General features: G+C 48.5%; 2 long non-coding RNA genes across 8 annotated transcripts in view; one reads left to right on the top strand and one right to left on the bottom strand.

The window, feature by feature from the left end:
• The window catches only part of LOC135285892 (uncharacterized), a 32,337-nt gene extending 24,099 nt beyond the window's left edge, over positions 1-8,238 (bottom strand). For 5 of the 6 annotated variants that reach the window (XR_010350517.1, XR_010350519.1, XR_010350515.1 and 2 more), the window contains exons 1-3: positions 7,373-7,554; positions 6,588-6,717; positions 417-564 (exon numbers count right to left, since the gene is read on the bottom strand). This is a non-coding gene — a long non-coding RNA (uncharacterized LOC135285892). Of the gene's footprint in view, positions 1-416; positions 565-6,587; positions 6,718-7,372; positions 7,555-8,111 lie in introns of those variants that run through there. The other variant, XR_010350520.1, reaches the window with a different exon arrangement.
• Positions 8,239-18,951: 10,713 nt separating this feature from the next.
• LOC135285918 (uncharacterized) lies at positions 18,952-21,750 on the top strand. 2 transcript variants are annotated; one of them, XR_010350543.1, is made up of 3 exons: positions 18,952-18,996; positions 20,035-20,185; positions 21,077-21,750. It is a non-coding gene; the product is annotated as an uncharacterized LOC135285918 (long non-coding RNA). The 2 variants fall into 2 exon arrangements; XR_010350544.1 differs by having other exon boundaries at positions 21,074-21,750.
• The last annotated feature ends 280 nt before the right edge of the window (positions 21,751-22,030 follow it).

The following is a 22,030-nucleotide window of genomic DNA, read 5'->3' as shown; positions in this document are numbered from 1 at the left end:
AGCAGATTTAATCAGACCTGCCTCCTAGTTCCAGCTGCTGGGTTGGAGCGCTCTGATCTGTGCACTGGGTGCACGTCTAATTATGGAGGCAATTCCCATGGATACCGAGAAGAATTGCCTGTGCTGGCAAAAAATTATCCCAGCTGGGAAAACAGGGAAGGAGAATGTGTTGAAATATTCGGGAAGAGATCTCAAAAGTTTCTGGAAATGCAAATGAAAAACATTTCTGGTTCTTACACCACAATGTGCAAATCTTGATTATTTTAAAACCAAGATATGGGCTGGTTTGTAAGAGATTATCCCAAACTGCTGTTCTGTCGTGCTACTGGAGGATTCACCAGCACCACAAAACTGTATTTCCCCCCTCCTTGTTACCTGCATCCACTCGGGAATGCTTTCCCACCTTTGCTCCTCACCTGTGCAGTGTGTTTGGAGAAAATGTCCGACAGTTTGTTTCCATCAGGGCACACCCTGGGCGAGGCAGAGCAAAGGCTGGTAATTCTGGTTCCTTCTGCAGCGCCGGGTGGGACCGGGGTGAGTTCCTCCTCTTTATGCCTCATCCTTCTGAAATGTATGAATTTAAATAACTTATTTCTGTATAAATTAGTGTTTGAAAGGTCTGTTAAAGACAAAAGAGCACTCCCTGGTAAAAGGAGAGGGGGAAATACCTGGGTAAGCACTGCTCAGATGTGGAAAATTAAACAAATATGATTTTAAATGATTTTGTAATTGTTCAGCTGCAGGCCCTCATGTTCAAACTGCATGGGAAAAAAACAGATTTCTTAATTTAACTACACAAATTCAAACATCTTTTTGAGGGTGATTTTTTTTTTGCTTTGGGTTTGTTTGGAGATTTTTAGGAACATTCTAATCAACTCCATAATGGTTGCAACTTGTATTTATTCACTAATTTCTCTCCAGCAGGGGCTCAGACACTTTCCATCATGTTGCTGGCTAATGTAAACACACAGAATAAGGAAAGCTGTGGTACTATTAGGGTGTATTTCCATCTCTTTCTCATCCAGGGCACCTGCTCCCCTTCCCCTCCCCTCCTCCCAGTCTTCCCAGCTGTCTGTCTGTCTCATTTATGTCAATTAGAGATTCAATGCTGCCTGATTTAATTGGCCTGACTTTCTCCTCTAACAGAAACCCGAGCGCAGGCTGGGCAGGCAGCAGCTCCTTGGCTCTCCACTGGGGCTGGAGCCGGGAGGGCCAGGGCTTGTTTGCAGCACAGAGCACAATAACCTGTTTGTTACCCTGGCCAGGGAGAGCTTGGTGACCTCCTAACAGGGATGGGACCCAGGCAATGATGTCATTGGAAAGCTTGGGGGGATTTCAGAGTGCTCCAGGAATTTGTGTGATCAGCCCCTCACTGTGGGTTGGCTTTTAGGGAAGAGCTGGAGATCCGTGGAATTGTCCAAGGCCAGGCTGGATGGGACTTGCAGCAACCTGGGACAGTGGAAGGTGTTTCTGCCCATGGCAAGGGGTGGAACGAGATGAGCTTTAGTTCCTTTCGAGCCAAATCAGCCTTTCTATGAGTCTGTGATTTGCTGTGTTGCCTCCTGCCAGGAGGTGACTCGGTGTGCCCTGAGGTCATAGTGACAAAACTTCCCCAGGCTGTGGCCACAGAGGGCTCATCCTTCTGCTTGGGATTAACCACGAGTGAGGCTGACCAAAACCCAGCTTTTACAGAGTTTACGTGAGGGCCTGACCCTGTGCCCCTCTGGGCAGCAGACTTCAAAGCAAACCAGCCCTGACAAAATCTTTGCCACCCCTCTGCTCCCCCTCCCGCAGCCCAATCCCAGGAAGCAGCTCTGACCTACTTCTCGGCTCCTGCTCACAAATTACACAGCCGTCCTTCCCTCCCGACAGAAATGCGAGTTTCCCAAGGAGCTGGCCCGCGGAGGCGTCAATATTGAACAGCAACAGTACCATCTAGTGACTCGGGCTTCCCGGGAGCATCACTTAGCCGGGAAGAGGGAATCTGTGAATTAGGGCGGCCAAGAAGGTCCCGGATTTGCAAACGAGATCCCATCTCGGTTCATTTGGATTAAGGAAACAAATCGTACTGATCTTGCAACAGTCTCGGGGTATTTTATCAGAGAGCTGCGTGATGCTTCCTGGGGAGCCGGTCCCGTTTGCAGGCTCCTGACTCCCCGCTGAACCCGGCCCTGCCCCACGCTCCCTCTGCTGGCAACAACTCCTCGATTTCACACGTTCCCAGCTCCTCGCACACCCACTCGCCCGCACAGCACCAAATCCCGGCAAAGGCATCAGAGGAAATTGAGGGCTGTGGTGAGTTCTCGCTCATGATAAATGTGCACGTTCTCACTCTGACGAGCCACTAGTGAAATCCTGAATTGGATGCGTGAAATAAATAGATACAATTCAATTTAATCAATCAAAAATAGGACCAAACGCAAGCGTAAAGGGCCTGCTCTGCGCAGATCTGAAATTACACACTCGGCAGCTGAAGGGAGGAAATCAAATTAGAGCATTTCTTTCCCCATCAAAGGACATTAGTCCTGATCCAGGTCCATTATGCTCACGGTGTGCAGAGTTATCCCTGTCAGCATCCCGGCTGACCGAGGCACCGTGTGGCAGTACCGGGTTAGTGACGGACTATGGCATGTTCTGTGTTTGAGGTGACAACTTTTCCCAGCTGTTCTGCAGCACGCATGTCCACGTCACCTCCTTCCCAGTGAAAAAGACCACTGTCAGATGTGCAAAATGCACTGAAATGGGGAGAGGTGACACAAAAGCTGCACTGCAGAACCTCAGAGCTCAAACACGCTGTGAAATGCCACCGGTACCACAGGAGAAATTGCTGTGCTGGCTAATCAAACACATCCCCTCCTTGCTGCCAATAGTGCAGCACTGCCCTGAGTCCACTCAGCCTTGCTCGTGGGCTGATGAGTGCCTGACAATTTTCTGGTCTCAAATTAAACAGAAAACTAAATTAGCAAATTAATTGTTTGCCATGTTTTTCCTTAGTCCCCATCAGCTGCCTCAGGTTGTGCAGCCAATCCAGAGCCCCTCTCAGCAGTTCCCAGTAGAAGGTGGAGCCCTGCACTGGGTCCTGCTATCTACCAAGTGTCAGTCATGTTAATTTTAAATTACTTTTGTACAGCTTGGTGTCAAAACGATTAAAGCATGAAAAGAAAAACTGAACTAGAGGGAGGAAAGAGGGGGGAGAGAGAGAGAATGAATAATTTACCTTGCATTTACAGCAAGGACACTTGGATTTCCTTAATTCTTCAACTCTGAGAAGCCTGAAACTTCTGTTTCTTCAGCTGTCACCTGCTTGGGACTGTACCCAAGGGGGTGCTCTGGATGTGAGACCACGAAGTGATTTGGGTGGGAAGGGACCTTAAAGCCCATCCCATCTCACCCCTGCCATGGCACAGACACCTTCCACTGTCCCACGCTGCTCCAAGCCCCATCCAACCTGGCCTTGGACATTTCCAGGGATCCAGGGGCAGCTACCCTGTGCTGGGCACCCTGTGCCCAGGGCCTCACCACCTTCTGAGTAAAGAATTTCTTCCTCATGAGGATCCTGCAAGGATTTGGGATCTAGTTATCACCTCATTCGTGGTCTACAGGGAGGTGACAACTGCTCGCAGCACAATGCCGGGAATCAGGGATTCATCTCAGTTTCTTTCCAGGAAAGGCTTTTTCCACACTGTATTCCCAGGCTGCTGCAATCACCGGCATGGACAAACCCACCCACCCACGTACAGACCTTTTCTCCCCTTCCCAGTGCTCCACTCCCAACTGGGTTTACTCCATGACTCGCACGTACTGTGCTAGATAATTACATACTCAGAAAATACAGAAATGCCTAATCAGATACAGCCTTAAATGCGCAAGAATTAGGGTTGTAGGATTGCGGCGTAGCATCCCTGGAGCTCTCTGCATCTGGCTCACACAACCAGCCCACGTGCACTGTGAAAATGTTGGGTTTGGGGCACAGACTGCTTTTATCTCCCTTATTAACTCCATCCATGGATTCTTTGTCTTGCCAGCTACTGAATGGTGTCATCAGTGGTCTTTGAAATGCCATTCTAAATCTGTTGAGGCCAGGAGAACAGCAAAAAGATTTGTAAGAGGGCAACTCCACAGCACCAGAAAATGTGAATCAAGTTCAGCCACTTCTGTTGATATTTGTGCTGTATCTGGCTTATCCATCAATGCATCCTCCATTCATTACAAAGAGTATAAATATTAGGAATTATTGTGTCATGAGGGATGTGCAGTGGAGTGCTTTGGTAGATGATCACTAACAGGGTGACAGAGCTGTTTGGGAAATGAAAGAGGCTCAAGCCCCCAGTGTAATGTATCCTGCAGGATGTGTGTGGGCTTGAACTGATTTGTCAAAAGCAAAGAAAACAATTTTACTAATGGGTGTTTGATGAAAAATGAGCACGATGCCTTGGAAATTTCATTGCTTGTGTTCTTTCCATGGCAGCCATGAAGAGGAGACACCTCTATCTTCTACCTGCATTTTACTCCTTTGGCCTTAGGACTAACTCAGCCTTGCTGGATGCCAGACAGGTCATGTGGAGGGCTGAGGAGTGTGTTTGAAACACCCTCCTCCTCCAAAAGCACCTGCCTGACTCCTCCAGCGTGTTTGCTTTGGCTGGATAATCTCTGAGGAATCTCCAGCTCACTACGTGGGAGCTGTGACTGGGCAGCAGCGCTGCTGGAGCTTCCACTTGAGCACAGAGGCACAGGAGTGTTTCTGTCCTTAACCGTGGGATTCCCTTCACATGATCACGTTTCCTCAGCCTCTGATTCACAACTGTACTGTTTAAATCACTCTTCTTTCCTTTCCCTTTTAGGAAACTCCTGTAAACTTCCCTCATCCTCTGTCAGAGACCTGGCAGAAGGCTGGGAAGCCAAAAAGCAGGGGCTCCTGCAGTGCCTTCCAGTGATATTTCAGTGACACTGCTTCAAATGCAGCGAGTCCCAAGTACTCCGGGCCCATAAACCCAGTTAAAATGTGCTCAGCTTTATAAAACTAACACCTTTTTACTGGATTCTGCTATTCTGGCTTCAGCAGAATGTCTGCTTAGGATTGAGTTACTTGAATAACTTTAAAAATACAAAGTGTTGCCAGCCAGAACATTAAAAATGCAGGTGTAAATACTGCCCTGGATCTAGTAATCATTAAAAAGCAAAACTGCAAACCAAAGAGCATTGCCCTTCCACCTGGCACTCAGGAGCCAACACAACTGGGAGGCCGGACAGGGATTTGTATTGGATCTCTTATCAAAAAATCACTCCCAACTGCAAAATCTTTATGTAGCAGTCATTAAATGGTTCCAAATTCTAAACAGTCTGCCAGGCAGGCAATTAACATCATTAACTGAACAAAATTAATCCAGAATAGTTAATTTGGACTTAATTGCAGGACCCAAGATGTACCTTTACCTTTTGCCGCCGCTCTGAGGATCCTGGTGTTGGGCACATTGTCCCTCACAGTTCTTGGGAATCTGGAAACAATCCACCTCAGCTCGAATTTTTCAAAGGAGTTGTTTTAATTTGCTCCAGAGAAAGCTGCCTGTGTGTAAAGTCACCGATCTGCTGATGAGTAATCGGTGAGCTTTTGTGTTTTAATATTTTGATGTTTAAGGGAAGCAGTGTGAGGCAGACAGAATAAATCCATGTATTTACAAGCGGTTCTGCACTGACTGGGGTACAAAGAGCAAAGGAATAAAAGTTCAACAAAGAGCACATAACTAAAAGATGTTAACACAGCTCATCTTTAGCTGAGCGGTGCTGGAGGAGTCTAAAGCCAAGAGATGATTCCTGGTCCAAGAGCTGGAGGCTGTCCTTTCCAGTAGACCCTGAACTACGGAATTTAGAGCTAAAACCCAAGGAGACAGGAGTTCAAAGAGATCCTCCCCCATCAATTTACATTTGGGGTTTAGGTTTGTAAATGAAGCCACGTAGGGATTTAGGAATGGTGTTAAGGAAATGGATAGGAAAGGTGCTGGGCATCTAAAATCAGGAAATTTCTATGGAAATACTTGGCTGCTAACAGGATTTACGGGTATCTCCTTGCTCTAATGGATCTTTCTCTTCCACATAATTTCATTACATGTTGCCTGCCTTTCCTGTGCAGTCCCAGCATCCCTGAAACTTGTGGATTCAGTGGAGGAAGAGGCTTTGGGCGTCAAAGAGTTGCATTGTAATAACAGAGAGGATCAACAGCTCCACATTTAAAGGGTGGCAAACTGGAAACCGGCAGAGCTAGAGAGGAGCTGGTCCAAGGCACCAACTGCAGAAGGCAGAGGAAGTGAGAGGCCTTTAACTGCAGGGCAGGATCACCCCAGCCCGTATCTAATGAACCACACGGTATTTACTGCCCATGTTTGTGTATCACAGGCATTTATCAGCACACTCGCTCTACCCTCCTGTTTTTTCCCACTTTTTTTGCTTCTTTTTTTTTTTTCTGTGGCTTACATGTGTTAGGCATTTATACTGTTGTGTCATTAAATATTTCAAGTATTAAAGTGCAGACCCCAAAACCCTCTTGGGCTTGGAGACATTCTTCAGCCTAGTCTAACAGAAAGGAGTTTTACCTCTACTGAAGTTGTCTGGAAGTGAGGTGAACAGCACATCCACACATGGGAGAAAGGAAAACTCAGTGCATCCAGAGCCAGGAAAGGTTGGACTCGATGATCTCAGATGTCTTTTCCAACCTAATTGATTCTGTGGAAGCAACACAAGTGTGCGAATTGGCCCGGATTCCTCTGGTTTTTCACTCAGGCAATGTCAGTCCTTCGGCCGGGCTCCCCTGCAGCAGCCTCGGCAGGAAGAGGGCAGCAAAGGAGCCTTTTCACGTTTTTCTTTTTTTTTTTTTTTTTTTTTTTTTGTTCTCAGCCCGTTGCAGTCGGAGCTTTCCAGCCCCGATTGTGCTAAAACGCTTCTGTACCAGCGTTTTGCATTTCCCAGCCCGGCCTCCCCTCCCCCGCGCCGCCTCAGCCCGCTCCCAGGCCCCCGGATCCAGGGATCGCCCCCATCCCAAGGAAGTCGGGGCAAAGGGGCTCTTTTGAGGGGGGTCTCTTCCCCATGTCCCCTGGCCATGCCGGGCTCTTTTTCCTCATCCCACTCCGTTGCGTTCCCGTGCTCCCCAGTCCTCAGTTTTGGGGGTGGAGGGGCGCTCCCAGCTTGTGAGGGGAAAAAATGGGGCTCCTTCCCTTCCACATCTCAGGTTGTGAGGGGAAATGGGGGAGCCAGCTCTTCCAGACCCCAGGTTGTGAGGGGAAAAGGGGGAGTCTGCCTTTTCACCCTCCAGAGTGTGAGGGGAAAAGAGGCTCAGCCCCCATCACCCCGCACGGCGGTTACGAGGGAGTTTATCCCTTACTTCTCCCTGCTCCATCTGCACAGGAAGAGGGGGTGAGTGTCGGTCTGAGGGGTGTCAGCGGGCTCGGGGGGCGTCCGGGCACGGGGAAGGGGCTGTGCCCTGCCCCCTTTCCATTCCCGGCCTGGGACTCTTTCGCTCCCGCCCCCCCTCGCTCCTAAGCGGGAGTTTCCAGGAAGCGCTGAGGAGAGCCGCAGCACCGCGCAGCCGCTCGCTCAAGCGCGCTCCTTCCGCCGAGGCCGTGGCAGCAACGCCAAGTAGTCCCAACCGCCTCTTCCCCCCCACTCAGCAGAAGGCTCCGTCCCGCTGTCCCTGTAGCCGGGACCCCGTTACAGGAACAGGGCGGGAGAAGCGTTTCCCTTCCCGCATCCTCGCCGCAACTTCGGGCGGGATAACCGGGATGAAGCGGTGGGGGTGGGGGAGGTGAAAAAGCCCCAGCACCGGCTGCGGCGGAGGGATCCGGAGGCGCGGAGGAGTGAGGAGGCGCGGGGAGCGGGGGGTGAGCGGGAAAACGCGGCGCGGAGCCGGGAACAGCGCCCCCCTCCCCCTGCGGCGGGGGCGGGAACAGCCGCTGAGGGCGGGGGGGGGGGCGCCGTGAGGGGATCGCTGAGGGGGGACGGGGAAGTTTGGGGAAACTTTCCCCTGTTTTGGGGCCGGGGTCGCGCCCCAGCCCCGCGCACCCGCTGCGGGCAGGGAGCGCCCTCGGGGCCGCCTGTGCCCCCCCTTCCCCGTGTCAGCGCACCTGGGCTCTCCCTCGCTGCCCGCGGAGCCGCGCTCCCTGCGCCCCACAGATAAGGCCGGGGCTCGCCCCACCCCGCGGGGCGCCCCGGGCTCGCCGCGCTGGATAAGCGGGGCCGCCACGTTGAGGGAAGTTTGCCCCGCGTTTCCCCCCCGCACACCTCGCCCGCGGGTGTTGTGACTCGCCACAGGACCCCGCAAACCCCAGCACACGCTGCCGGTAGCCCTGAGGGGAGCTGCGATCCCCCCCCGGCCCTGCCCTTATCCCGGTGACACTCGTGTCCTCCCATTAACCCTGCGGAGAGAGGACAAAAGCTAAACTATGATCCTGCGCTGCTTCACCCCCCCACACACACATCCCGCTGCCGGCTCCATGAGCTTCACATCCTCCTGCTAAGGCTGAAAGGAACAAGAACAAGAGCTGCTGATGGTTGTAAGGCCTCGCTCGCTTCTCCCCACCCCCTCCGCCAGCACCATCCCCCACTGCAGCTCCCATGGACTCGTATCCCTCCCATTAACGCTGGAAGGGGAGGACAGGAGCTCTGGTGGGTTTTTCTCAGGTTTTACTCTGTTTTCTCCCCCCACACACCGACCAGCACCAGCTCCACCGCCCTGCAGAAGTGCAGAGCTGCCTCTGCTACCACATCCATGAATGCCCCTTCCCTCTGAGCTCCAAGGAAAAAGGAAAAAAACCACCCTGATTCCCCTCGTTTTGCTTATTCATTATAAGCGCTTGGCAATGTGCTGTTAAAAACGTGCGATCTCTTGTTTCAGAAGCATCTGTGCTTTAAGAATAAGGTTTTGTCTTCTTGAATGTGGCTCTTCATAATAATCTCTTGAAGTGCTCCATTTTTGTCCTTAAAGTTCTATTTTATTACCTCTTCTGGATCAGCAAAGGTCGGTTTAACCCTTTACAGATGAGAATCGGCAGCCACTTTAGGAAAACGTTGCCCTTCTCTTTATTAATTCATGGTTACAATAATATTTTATGGAGGATTTTTTCCCCCAGCTCAGTCCTGCTGCATGCTGAAGGAAGTGTGTGCTTCAGCGCTGATTAAAGTCATGTATGAGTTAATGAGAAGCTTGCAGAGTATGTGAAGCAAGAGAAAATCTTTAACCAGCTCTGCTGTTCCTTCTACATACCATAAACTTGCACGCTGTTACCAGAAGGTGGATTGAATATGTGTGAAATGCTGCAGTAGGAGACTCTTAAATCGCATCACAGGTGGATGCTCGCTCAATTAATACGTTATCATTTCACAATACCTTGAAGTTAGGTGGGTTTGTTGATTTTTTTTTTTTTTTAAGTACTTTGAGGCTTCCCATTTCCACATACATAGAAATGGATGAAAGATGCTGTATGCTCGCAAAGTATTGTTTTGTGGATGGATTTTTTAATTTTGAACAGGCTGTGGTCCCCTGTTCTCACTGCTTCCCGGGTTAATGGATTGATAGCACAGGAGGGACTCTGAGGTGCTGGAGGAACCAGCACTGGTGTCAACATTCCAGTTGTGGGACTTCTAATTTAAGAAACATATTGTCATAAGGAATAAGATCAAGGCTGAATTCTGCTTGCATTTAGGTCCAAATACAAAATAGGCTTTGGAAGGAGTCCCCAGGGAGCACTGAGAGTAATTAAGTAAAAATAAAACCTTTCACTTCAGCCCCCCCCCTTCCCCTTTTAACATAGACAAGTCAGTGCAATGCTGGTTTCATTCCACCATTTTCATTATGTGTCCTGATATTTCTTAATTTTGTATTGCAGCTGAAATACTCAGGTGACTTATAATTTCAGTGATTTGGGGGTATTTCTAGACCATACTTTTAAAGAAGTCATCTCACTGTGTCCCAGAAGGAGCCATTGAGCAGTCGTTCTCATAAACAGCACTGAACTTCTTACAGCCTTGCCTTTCCAAACACCTTTTTTTTCCCCCTGTAATTTTCATCCTTAACTGTTGAATTCCCTTTTCTTTACATTAAGTAAATATTTATTAGTACCACTTGGATTTTTTTTTTCATCTTTTTAGAAGAACAGAGCCTTGTCACTGAGACAATCCTTTGGTATTGAGGAGGTGACATAAAAAAGGAGTGAAGGAGAGTTGTCTTGTGCTGGGAAATGCCATTTTTGGAAAACAATACTATAGGAAATGGAAATGAAAAATACATTTTATGCTGGTGGGAACTTGTAATGAGGCTAAGAGAGGATTTAGTGGCTCAGAAAAGCAATGATTACAAGGGGAAAAGTGGGACTTTATTATCCATTTGTAAAAGTTCTCAGGCTGAATATCCTTTTGGGGACCTGAAATTTGGCTCAGTTCTGTTTATGAACATCTGTTGAATGGAATTTTTAAAAGGCACAGATTATAATCTTAGTTTCTGCTGGCTATTTAAGATGATAAAATAAAGCAAAATCAACGTATCTGCAAGTACATTTTGGGGTTTGTTTTGTTAATGATGAGCTGCATGAATGTTCAGTAGTCTCTCCTGCTGATTATTGGGTTCTGTATGTGTTCCTGTACATTTTTTCTATTTAACATATAAAATATTGCCTCCACCCCTTTCTGTAGCTGTCTAATTCCACTTGAACACTCCTAGAAAGCATTTCAGGTTTTTGTAGGGTTTTTTTTTTTTTGTGACAAGAGGCTCTTGGAGTTTGGTGTCTGTGACATTTCCTTGCCGGGAGCAGGGTGCAGTGGTTGAAGGGGGATGCTGAGAGCTGTTGGGTATTCCCAGAACCGCGGCCGTTTGCTTCGATTCACATCCTGCCCACCTGTCCTGGGCTGTAAATGCAACCACTTTGTGTCCCCTGGCTCAGGATAGCACCACTTCAGCTTCTATTTCTGCAGCCTTTGTGACCTCCTCTTATTCAGGGAGGACTTCACTGTAATTTTCCCTCCTATTATTTTGCCTCTTTTCACAGCCTGATGTTTTTTTGCTGTTGTTTTCTATTCCGAGCGAGGATGCTGTGAGTGCTTCAGCTCAAAATTTAGGTCATCTCCAATAGAGGAAGGGAGACCTAAAAAGTAAAAATAAGATTTCAATGTGCCTTTAAAAGTGACAACTCTTTGGGGAAAAAATGTACGAGCTCACCTGTATTTTATGGCAGGACAGAAATGGAAGGGGCCTTTCCTGATTCCAGAATGAAAGCTGAGTCTTTCTTTGTGAGTGTGGTTTCTTTTCCCTGTGCTTTCCTGGTCTTTCATTTTCACACCTGATTTGAGCTTTAATCACTCAAATTATTCATAGACTTGCCCTGGAAAAAGAAGAGAGTGACCTCTTCCCATCTGGAGTAGACGGATTCACCACCAACAATTGCAAATGGATGACTTAATGTTGGGGTTTGCACTTAAAATTTTTAATTCTGTGGTGTCATTGCCTCTCAGGAATTCTGCGCGTGGTCTTTTCCGAGCTGGTACGTTGGAGTTGTACCACAGAGATTTATTTATTGCAGTTTGTCTCTTAGCATTGGGCTGCTGTCTACAAAGAGCTGATGATCCCCTGAGCTGCTGAGTTGCCAGAGCACCTTGCCCAGCACCAGGCCTGTGAGTTATCTTTTTTGTCTGTAATTATATCCAATGTCTTCCATGACAAGGAACCTCAAGACAATTTATGAAATCAAGAGCCACGAAAGCAGTGCCCCTTGGAGGTTATGTGATTACAATTTAGCTGTTCCTCAGCCTGAGGGTGCCTGAGGGGACACAGAGCCAACTGCTCCTCAGTTGCTGTGGGTGCCTGGAATCAGCCACTGGAATTGATAGATATCTGTTGCTCTTTCTTTCCTGTTACTTTAGTGGCTTAATTTAAATAATTAAGGAACTTGTGAATATGTTTTGGTTGGTTTCTGCTCTTCCTAGCAGCTCTCTGCAGTTTTATATGTATTAAAAGTGCTAAGCTTCCTCTGGCCTAGATGTACAATAAATACCTTAGTCAATGCAGTTAAGTCCAGTTTCCTCTATTCACTCAGAAGAGATTTGTTCCTTATCTGAATTGTTCCTCCATTCAGGAGAGAAGCCTTGTGCAGCCAGAGCTCACCTCATAAATCACCCAGACAAATGGAGCTTGGGGCAGAAGAAGATACAAAATGGGAATGGTTGTGATTTAGGCTTCATGAGGTTTATGGAGTTCTGCTGTGGGAATGTGCTCACCAACCGTTTGAAATACAAATGTTTAGAATGGTCACCATTTTCCAGCTATTCCTTCAGCTGAATTTGCAGTTATCAGCTGGGCCCTGCTCCTCAAGGGTGCCTCCCTTCACCCTTAAACATCCTCTAGTATTTGGTGGCTTCTCTTTAACAGTTATTGGTCTGTTGATACATTTTTTGATCAGAAGGTTAGAAAGGGCTGCTTGGTCTGCACCCCGGCTCTGCTCTGATCCACAGGTATGGCACAATCCACTGGCTAATTTCTTTGGCTCTGCCGTGGCAGAGGTGGCTCCCAGCCAGCAATCAGTGCAGCCACAGCAGCTCAGAGACCTGGAGTGCAGCTCCTGGGCCAAACAATGGTAACACACAGGTTACATCCCCTCCCAAGCCCAGGGTCAGCCTGCTTCTGCTGCCCACAACTCTTCTGATCACTTTCTTTGCTTGGTCTCCTGCCTAACATAAACAATTCATCTCATTTGTCTTCAAAATAAGGTTATTTTCTACTATTAGCTCCTTTATAATGTCTTCATTGCTTACAGTTCTGAAGAGTTGGTATCTTTCCTGTTCCAAGAGCGTTGATAAATACATTTGTTGGCACCTGTCCTTGTTTCCTCCCTTCCTTCCATACTCATTCTAAGGACCCTTCACAACAATCTCACTCAGTTACAAGGGGTCCCTCTGCCAGATTGGAGCTTCCTGTTGGTGTTGTGTCATTTCTGAGCAAGGCAAGGCTGATACCTCTGAGCTCAGTGGTTGCTTCATCTCCTCAGCCCTCCCAGGGGTCTTGCAGGCGCTTTCAGTTCTGCCTCACGTCTTTGATTTGGTGAGGTTCCCTGCTATTTACATTTCTTCACATATATCCTCTTCCTACCATCTGCTACCTTATGTTTTCCTCATCTCTGAAACGTACTGACCATATTTCATTCAATGTTGTTTTACATGATTTTCTTAACATTTAATTAAAAGGTTCTGAAAGAACACAGCAAATTAGAATTCACCCATTTTGTGCAGACACTTTAAGTGAATGGGAAGCAACTCAATAAAGACCTTCAAATGCCTTGAATGAATTTGTAACCAAAATTCTGTGCAGTGTTTATCCAAAGAGCCTATTATTGAATTCAGGAGGACAGTTTCATTACTGACAAAAGTTAAGGTTGTTATTGAAGAACAGCACCTTCTCTAGAAACTCTCTTTCTTTGGAATTCAGCAATTCTCCTGAGCAGTATTTACTTTGGAGTGAGTGTGTGGCTGTGCCTTGTTAGATAAAAGCTGCAGCACTAAAACTGTTTTACTGAACTTAGCTCCTGACCTGCCTTCTGAGGCCACAGCTACAAAGGGATGATACATCAATCTAGTTTGTTTGATCTAATTACAGCTGTTTAACCATCCTGAGCACAAGTGCACTCACCCCACTTTGTTATGCTGATTTCAGGTATTTTCACTGTTAATCGGGTGCACAGTGCTTGGTTCTTTCTTGTATTAATTTACCTCTCAAGATATTCTGGGCAGTTATCCCACAGAGAGGTGTTCTGCTACTCAGCTGTGTGTTATTTTTCACAATGTGTTGACAGGGAATTCTCAGGAATTTGGGGATTCTGGGGGTCAACCTGAATGACTACTCCTTTTCTCCTGACATCTATTGGTTTTTTCCCTGTGCAACTTCTTTTCTGAAAGGCTGCAAGGTTCATGATGAAGGAAGTGGTAAATCCATTTAAACATCCCGTAACGTGCAGAAGTCCATTACCACCTGTGGAAGAGCAGATTTCTGATTATTTCTGACTGAAGTCTCTGCGGTTTATGTCAAGAATATTGTCATGGGATCTCTTTTAATGTGTATGTATGATCTTTTGTGCTTGTAAGGTATCCTCTGGTGAGAACACTGAGAAAAACAAAAAGGTAAAGAAAAGAAGGAGGAAACCACCCCAGCTGAAGATGCTTTTTGGCTCCGTGCTTGTGTGTGTTACTGTTTATAGGAAGGGGAAGAGGTGGCAGATCCAAGGAAGCTCAGAAGAGTGGGATGGAAAGATCTCCAGTGGGCAGGCATGTGGGACAGAAGATTCCAGAAGGGCAGCCCTGGTTTTTGCTATTTTGCTAAAGCAGGTACGTTTTGTGTGGAGAGGAGAAGAGATGTGAGATGAAAGAAACAGGTGGTACATGCTCCTGGTGCTTCCTTATGATGGAAACAGAAAGACTTCAGGAAAACCAGGCCCGTGGTTTGAGCTTTTCTGGTCTTCTGGGAGGTGCAGTCCTCTGGGATTTTGGGTGCTATTCCCTTGGAAACCTCCCTCCTTGAAGAGTTCCCTGCAGAGCAGGGGAGCTGAGGTGACAGCGACAGTGTGAGCAGGCCTGGCCACACAAGGATCAGTGCTGAGTCCTCCAAGCACTGTGTGACCCAGGGAATGTGCTGAGCTGCTGTGAGCTGCAGGCCCACGTTATTCACCCTCTGTTCCGTGGTTCTTCACGCTCCTGTGACCCGGATGAATTTACCAGGCAGCTGAGCAGGGTGTTCAGTTTTCCTGCCTGTGCTTCTTACACTTTTGCCCACCCTAATCCAATTCTTTGCGCCATGATGCAAACTCTAATTATAAATCAAATCATACAACCTGCCTTCTCAAACTCTTGTCTCATTCAGAGTTTTCTTTTATCCTTGTTATTTGATGTTTGCTTCCATATTTTATTTATTGCATATAATTCAAGTGCTGCAGTAAATACAGAATTGCTAATTGTAATGGATTTTTGTTACACTTATCACTACAGTGTCTGAATACTTTTTAACCACATGAATCTTCACAATATTGCAGAGATTTTCCTCTCATTTCACTGATTAAAAGTGGGGAAAATAATGACAAAACTGTCAAAGTTCTCCACTGGGTCTATGTTCCCCAGAGGAAAGAAGGATTCTTTAAAATCTAGTTTTTCTAATAATAAGGCATCCTATTCTAGCAGTCCTTTTAATTGTACTCAGGCCTTTAGATATGTATTTGTTGCTAAGATAACCCTGGAGTTCTAATACTGACTTCAAGCCATAGTCTGTGTATACAAACTCACCCCATCACCCCTCCCTTGTTGGAGTTTGCTGAAAGGAAGCTTCACTTCTCTCCTGACAGATTCCTTGCTCTTGTAACCAGCTCAGGGAGCTTTCTCTGTGATTATTCCAGTTATCATGTGTCATTCTTGAATAGAAACTGTACCCAAAATTCTGTAAGAGAGCTGTTGCCATAACATCTGGATGTGCCTTACCTGGTCGTTAGATCCCATTTGTCATCTTCGTTTCTGTGACTAAATAACACTCCCGAGTCTCCATCCTTCCCTGGCTGTGCTGAATTCCCAGGTTACCAGAGTTTTGGCTGTCAGTCCCCCTGTGAACTGCCTTGTGATTTGCATTAATCTTATTACTGCATTCCACCAGCCCGTTCCTCAGGGTTCCTGTGCTGCTCCAGAACCTCATCCAGGTCTTCACTGAGGATATTCCAGTCTCCTGCACTGGAGCCCGTGGATGTTGTCAGTCACCACCTGCATTAACACTCTTTTTCAGTTCCTTGTGCTCACTTCAAGCCCATCAACAGCACCAGTTCTGAGACCAAAGCCTCAGGAGCTTTCCAAGCACTCGCTCTCCAGCCCAAACCTTCCCGTTTCAGCACAATCCAGCTCTGGATTTTTAGTCATTTTTTATTTTACCCACAAAACTTCTCTTGCACTGACCTTCATCTTTTCCAATTTGACTGCTATTTTTACGTGATGCACCAGACCAAACATTTTGTTGATTTGGGGATGGGTGAGACCTACTCTGTCTTCCTTTACCCAGAAAAATTTGCTGCCCCATCAAAGAAAGGCATCAGCTTTGGCATTATTGCAACCTTTGTTGTATTTTATCTCTTTACTTTCCTCTACATCTCTTCCCCCTCCTGAGGACGAATAATTTAAGTTTTGCATCTCGCTGAGGTCAGGTTAATTAGCCTCTCGTTGTCTGGACATTACTTTCACCATTTTTGGCTTGATTTTGGGGTGGGTTTTTTTCCTTTCTCCCCGTAATAGGATGTCAAATTTAGATTATTTTTGTACCTCGAGAAGTGGTGGAAATTAATTCGCTCATTTGCATCACAACTCAGCTGTAGTGCTTCATGTTTGGGTTGGGTTTTGTTTATTGGTGGGTGTTTTGGTTAGGGTTTTTTTTTTTATTTTTACAGAAAGTTGCTGCGCTGTGCCTATTAAACAGGTTTAAAAAAATAATTTTGGAGTAATTGCAAAGTTCTTTAAAGCACAATGATAATGAGCAGTTTCTTGAGCAGTGATAGCTGAATCCAGGGCTCCGTTATCCTGTGGGATGCTGATAAGTGCCAGGGGCTCGTTGCAGCCCGTGGCTCATCACTGCCCTGCAGAAGTTCTGCTCCTGCTGCTGCCTCAGCATTATTTACTGCTCTCAGCCCTGTGTTTAAACAGAACACGAAGCGTGCTGGGCACTCTGCACACATGGATGAGGCAGTCCTGCACAAAAATAGAGAAGGTAGGTGAGGCAATAGGAAGGCAGTGACTGCAGAGGGTCGGGCAGGGCAGGGAGGGCTGCAGTGCCTGCAGGAACCCGCCACAGGAAAGCCCGAGGGCAGTAACTGGATTTCCTGAAGCTGGGAAAAGTAATTTTTTAAAAACTTTGTTTCATAATACCGCTAATTGCACCTTTTCTGACAGCTGTAATGACTCTGACTCCTCCTGATCACGTTTCACTCAGGATCTAATTCTAAAGATTGGGATGCAAGTAACAACCATTACGTGTTTGGATTTGGAGTGGTTTTTTGGGTTTTTTTGCCAGATATACTCAATACTTTCATAAATATTTGAAAATTATGTCTTTTTTACAATTCTTCAGTATGTGTGGAGCTCAGTTTTACAGAGGAAGCTCAGGCCAATGCCTTTGTTTTAGTGAAAAATGTGTGTGATATCCCAGCCTGTACCAGCAGTGCTGTTGCTGAGGTGTGATCACGGGCCTCTCTCAAGGCAGAGATAACTGAGAGATAAAAATGACCTCATTTCACAGTCCCGCAGCTGAACTCCGAAAGTTCCAGCCAAGCTGGTCAGAATGTGTTTGAATTTTTGTTTGTGAGGAAATGTCACCGAGGTCCCTACTTGTGACGTTCAGAAGGTGACTTCAGGCCACGTGAGCTCGAGGTGGAGGCCTGGAGCAGAAAATCCATCCCCACACAGGGACCTGAGTGTGTGGGAAGCCCCAACCCTCCCGGGGGGGCTGATTACAGAATTCAGATTGGAATTACACATTTATGTGAGGCTGCTGAAAGGTAGATAAGGACAATTACTGTTTGACCCTTTCTTGGCCAGTGTTTGCAAGCTGCTCAGCCCCGTGTTTGTGTGGAATGTTGGGATTGTTTTGGGTTATTCATTTTTTCAGCAGTTATTTGTGCCTGCCTTTGTACAGCTGGAATGAAGGGACGTTACTAAGTGCTCTCCCCATAGCATGAATATTTAATAGTTTGTGTGTTCCTTCTCTGTGTCGTGTGTGTGCCGATATAATACCAACAAAATCTCTTAAAATCAGTTTCTGCAAGAGATTTTCAAAGCACATCATGTAACTGAGTCACAGTGCTGAGTAAACCACTATTGTAGAATTTCACCTAAGGTCTGAATTTGCCAAATGGTGATATTTTGCAAATAAGCACAGATTCTGCTAACTTCCCCTTGCGATTTTATTCCAGTCTGATCCAATTTCCCAGTACGGACGAACTGGTGTCTCTTAGAAATAAAGGAGAAATGTTTAGCCTATTGAAAAGAGGATTTTCTTTGTTTCTCAGATGTGCAGATACTCATGTCCTGGAGCTCAGAGCTGCTCTGAGTGTGCTGGGCGGATCCTGCAAAGTGCTGAGTGCGTGGCTAACTTTAAGGGAGTAGATCCTTAAAATCACCGCGGCTGCTGATGTTTAAAATTACGCAGAGACTTTAAGTACTCTGATGGCCCCCGGCCAGTGGCTTTCACATCTCCTAGGACTGAGCCCTGAGGAGACGCAGGGATCAGCTGCAGCTCAATTTCCTTCTCCCCTTTTAAATATAAGGTTTAAAGCCCAAATTCTGACAGCTGTTTAATTAAAGATACACATTTTAACTGTGAGGAATGTGATATGCAGCGGCGCTACGCCTGCTTGCTTTCTTTCTGCCTCTCCTGGCATCCCAGCTCACTCCTCTCAGCGTTAGTGCAGGGCTTGCAGTTTTCACTGCTGCTCCGTTCCTGCTTTATCCTCTTCCATCTTTTCCATCTGCTTTATTCTGTTTGGAAAATGGCAATGTAGAATGTGTTTGGTGTAACCTTAATCCTGACCAGCATCTGGGCTCCGTTTGAAAAAAAAAAAAGCATCTACTGCAAGGAAGGTTTCTGTATATGTTTCCCCACTTTGCTAAAACAAAGTTGGGGGGCGGGGAGGGGCAGAACCCAAAATAACCATTGCAAAATCATATTAATTTTAATTGACTTGTTAATTAATATGCGGGTTTTAATGTGTTTTCCGGCCTACATGGACAAACCGTGGGGTTTGTGCTCTCACCTCTGTGCGGGTGGGGGTCGAGCCAGAGGTAAACCGGATTTGGACCATTTTGGGAAAGGAGAGAAAGGGGGGAGGGGGGTGGTTATTTAAATCTGCTTTTAACAGCCTCGCCGCTAATTACTCCCAATATGTAAAAGTTAACGCCACCATAAAACACGGGATGCACTGAAATTCCTGCCTGATGCTTCCTGACGTTTCCCTGGTAAACTTTCCCATGCCCGCAGAGGTCCCGGTGCGGGGCGACTCCGTGGGACGCGGCGGGCACCGGGCAGAACCGGCACCGGGCAGTACCGGGAACGGGCAGGACCGGGACAGGGCAGGACCGGGACAGGGCAGGGCAGAACCGGGCAGGACCGGACCGGGCAGAACCGAACCGGGCAGGACCGGACCGGGCAGGGCAGAACCGGCACCGGGCAGTACCGGGACAGGGCAGGACCGGACCGGGCAGAACCGGACCAGGCAGAACCGGGACAGGGCAGGACCGGACCGGGCAGGACCGGACCGGACAGGACCGGACCGGGCAGAACCGAACCGGGCAGGACCGGACCGGGCAGAACCGGCACCGGGCAGTACCGGGACAGGGCAGAACCGGGCAGGACCGGACCGGGCAGGACCGGACCGGGCAGAACCGAACCGGGCAGGACCGGACCGGGCAGAACCGGCACCGGGCAGTACCGGGACAGGGCAGGACCGGCACCGGGCAGAACCGGACCGGGCAGGACCGGACAGGGCAGAACCGGGCAGGACCGGGACAGGGCAGAACCGGACCGGGCAGGACCGGGACAGGGCAGGACCGGACCGGGCAGGACGGGCACGGCCGGTGCCCCGCGGTGCCCCCCGCCCGGGCAGGGCAGGGCAGCTCGGTGGGGCCGGGGCCGCTCCGGGGGCTGCTCGGGGCCGGCCCCGGGGCTCGGTGGCCGCGGACTGCGGCGGGGCCGGGGGCACCGGGAGCGGGCACGGCTCGGGCACCGCGGGGCGCTCACACGGAGCCAGGTCCCATGCGGGGGTGGCACCGCTCCCACCCGGCCCCGCTGCGCTTCCCGGGGGGCCAGCCCCGACCCCCGAGCCCCCTTTTCCACTCCTGCTGCTGTTGGATTTTCCCGAGCCGCATCTGCTCCGCGCTCCCAGCCCGGGGCTCTTGAACTTCAGTCCCCGGCAGCCACAGAGGTCGCTTCTGAGCTCCAAGCGAAGCCTTTTTTTTTTTTTTCATTCATTATTTATTTATTTTCCCCCAACTCAGGCTCTCCCTCCCTCATGGCCGGAGTGGAAAAGCACGTTTAAATCCCGAACTCGGCTTTCCCACGTGGTGTCTCGCTGAGCTGCTGTCACAGCCACGCCGCGCTCTCACAGGGCACCGGAGCTTCTGCCCTGCCCTGCCGGGAAGGCACAAGGTGATGAACATTTTTAATCAAATCGTATTTTCGGGACGCCTCACTAAACCCCAAACTTGTGCCGAAAAATCCACTCGCCTGGTAAAATCAGGCTTTTTAATTCCACCTGGACCGAGTGTACAAATAATGAGGGGATTAGTTCTGCTCCCCCTTCCTGGGTGCCTGCTAAAGGGATGGATGTTTGTCAGCGATTTGGGGGTTAATTCAGACAAGTTTATTTCACATTCTAGGTCTGCATACATGCAAAGAGCACGCGTGGTTTGGGGTGAAGGATTAGCGGCGTGTGCAGGGGAACAAAACCAATTGTGGATGTGAATATGGGATGTACTGGATGTGTGTCTAAGCATTAAATCGAGGGGGGGCTGGGTTTTAGGTGACTTTTCACCCCATTCCGGGATCATGGTCACAATGCACCGCGTTTCAACACTCACTGGGCAGAAAGGGACACAGAGGAGAGGCAGGGCAGTACCCCAAATTGCATCTGGGCTTCAGACTGCGCTGCAATCTCTAAGGGAGGGTAAGCCCGACCTTTCATTATTCCGTTTAAACAGGCCTAGAGCACGCCACATTTTTAAGGCCTTTTCCCTGGTGTCTCTAGGAGGCAGCCTTCATCGAGCGAGGAGAGCGAATCTTGGCAAAAAGAGCACCGAAGGATGTGAACCCCTTGGAAAATTCCACTTCCTGCCCAGCACTGCGTGTCCTTGGGTCTCTCACTCATTCCCATGCACTTAACGAGGGATTTCTGCCTCAGGCTACCACACCAACTTTCTAAATAAATGCCGCGCACACCCGAGCGCGGTGCTCTGCAGTTAATCTCAGCCCAGCACCAGCTCTCTCCTCTCTTCCTACTTCCCTCCATTTTATTTCTCCGCTGGTTTTTCTCTCCAGCAGGCTCCAACTCTCTCTCCTGCTGAACTTGCCGGGAACAAAAGGCTCCGTTCCCGATCCAGCCCGCAGTTGCCGTGAGAAACTTCCTCGCCAGCGCTGTCTGTCGCTCCGCTCTCCCTCCCTCGCTCCCTCCCTGCCTCGGGAAAATGGCAGTGCGAGAGCTTGATGAAAAGGGGGAAAAAAAAACCTTCTTTCTCAGCGCCTGCCTCTCTGGCAGCATCCCCCCTCCCCAGTCGTGACGCCTGAACTCAAACTTCTCTAAAAATACACTTTAGGAGGGCAGATTTTCACGGGAGGGGATGTGTTTTTTACACCCCACTGAAAAGAGGCGCCGAGGTGGGGGAAAGGCCGAGGGACAGCTTTTTCCAGACAGGAGAACCTGCTGCTGACCCCTCCCGCACGGCTTCGCCAGGTCCCAAGGATTTGGAACACAATAAGTTTTCCTTCAGTGGGAAAATCCAGGCCCAGAGTTCAGATCTTTCTCTTTTTGCAGATTTAAAAGCCTTTTTCCCCCCCCTTTTTTAACTCTTCACAGTGGGGTTCACAGCAGAACGCGGTCGCTCTGCCAACCCACCCGAGAGCTCCCAAATCTGGTGGGATCCAGGGAAAACAGAAGCTTGGCTCCGGATCCAGTGCAGGGGTTTTTGCAAACTCCAGTCCGCGTTTTGATTTTATTTTTTGCCCTTTTTTTTTTTCCTTTTTTTTTTTTTTTTTTTTTTTTTTTTTAGTAGATTTACTCTTCCTTCCCCGAGCTCACCGGAGCGCTGCTGTCCGAGGGCAGCCGGGGTGCACACCCCCCAGTATACAGAATAAACGGGGTTCATATTTCGTTGCACTTCATTATTGCTTTCCTGCCCTTCCCGATATCCCCCAGTTTTCCCTGGAATTAAATTCCACCCCCACCCTTCCTTTCACTGCGGGCTGAGCGCTGCTGTCCTGGCTCAGCACACACGTGCC

The sequence above is a fragment of the Passer domesticus genome, chromosome 24, assembly GCF_036417665.1.
Source record: "Passer domesticus isolate bPasDom1 chromosome 24, bPasDom1.hap1, whole genome shotgun sequence".
NCBI lineage: Eukaryota > Metazoa > Chordata > Aves > Passeriformes > Passeridae > Passer > Passer domesticus.
Note: the sequence above shows the minus strand (reverse complement) of the source record. Positions and strands in the feature narration are given on the sequence as shown.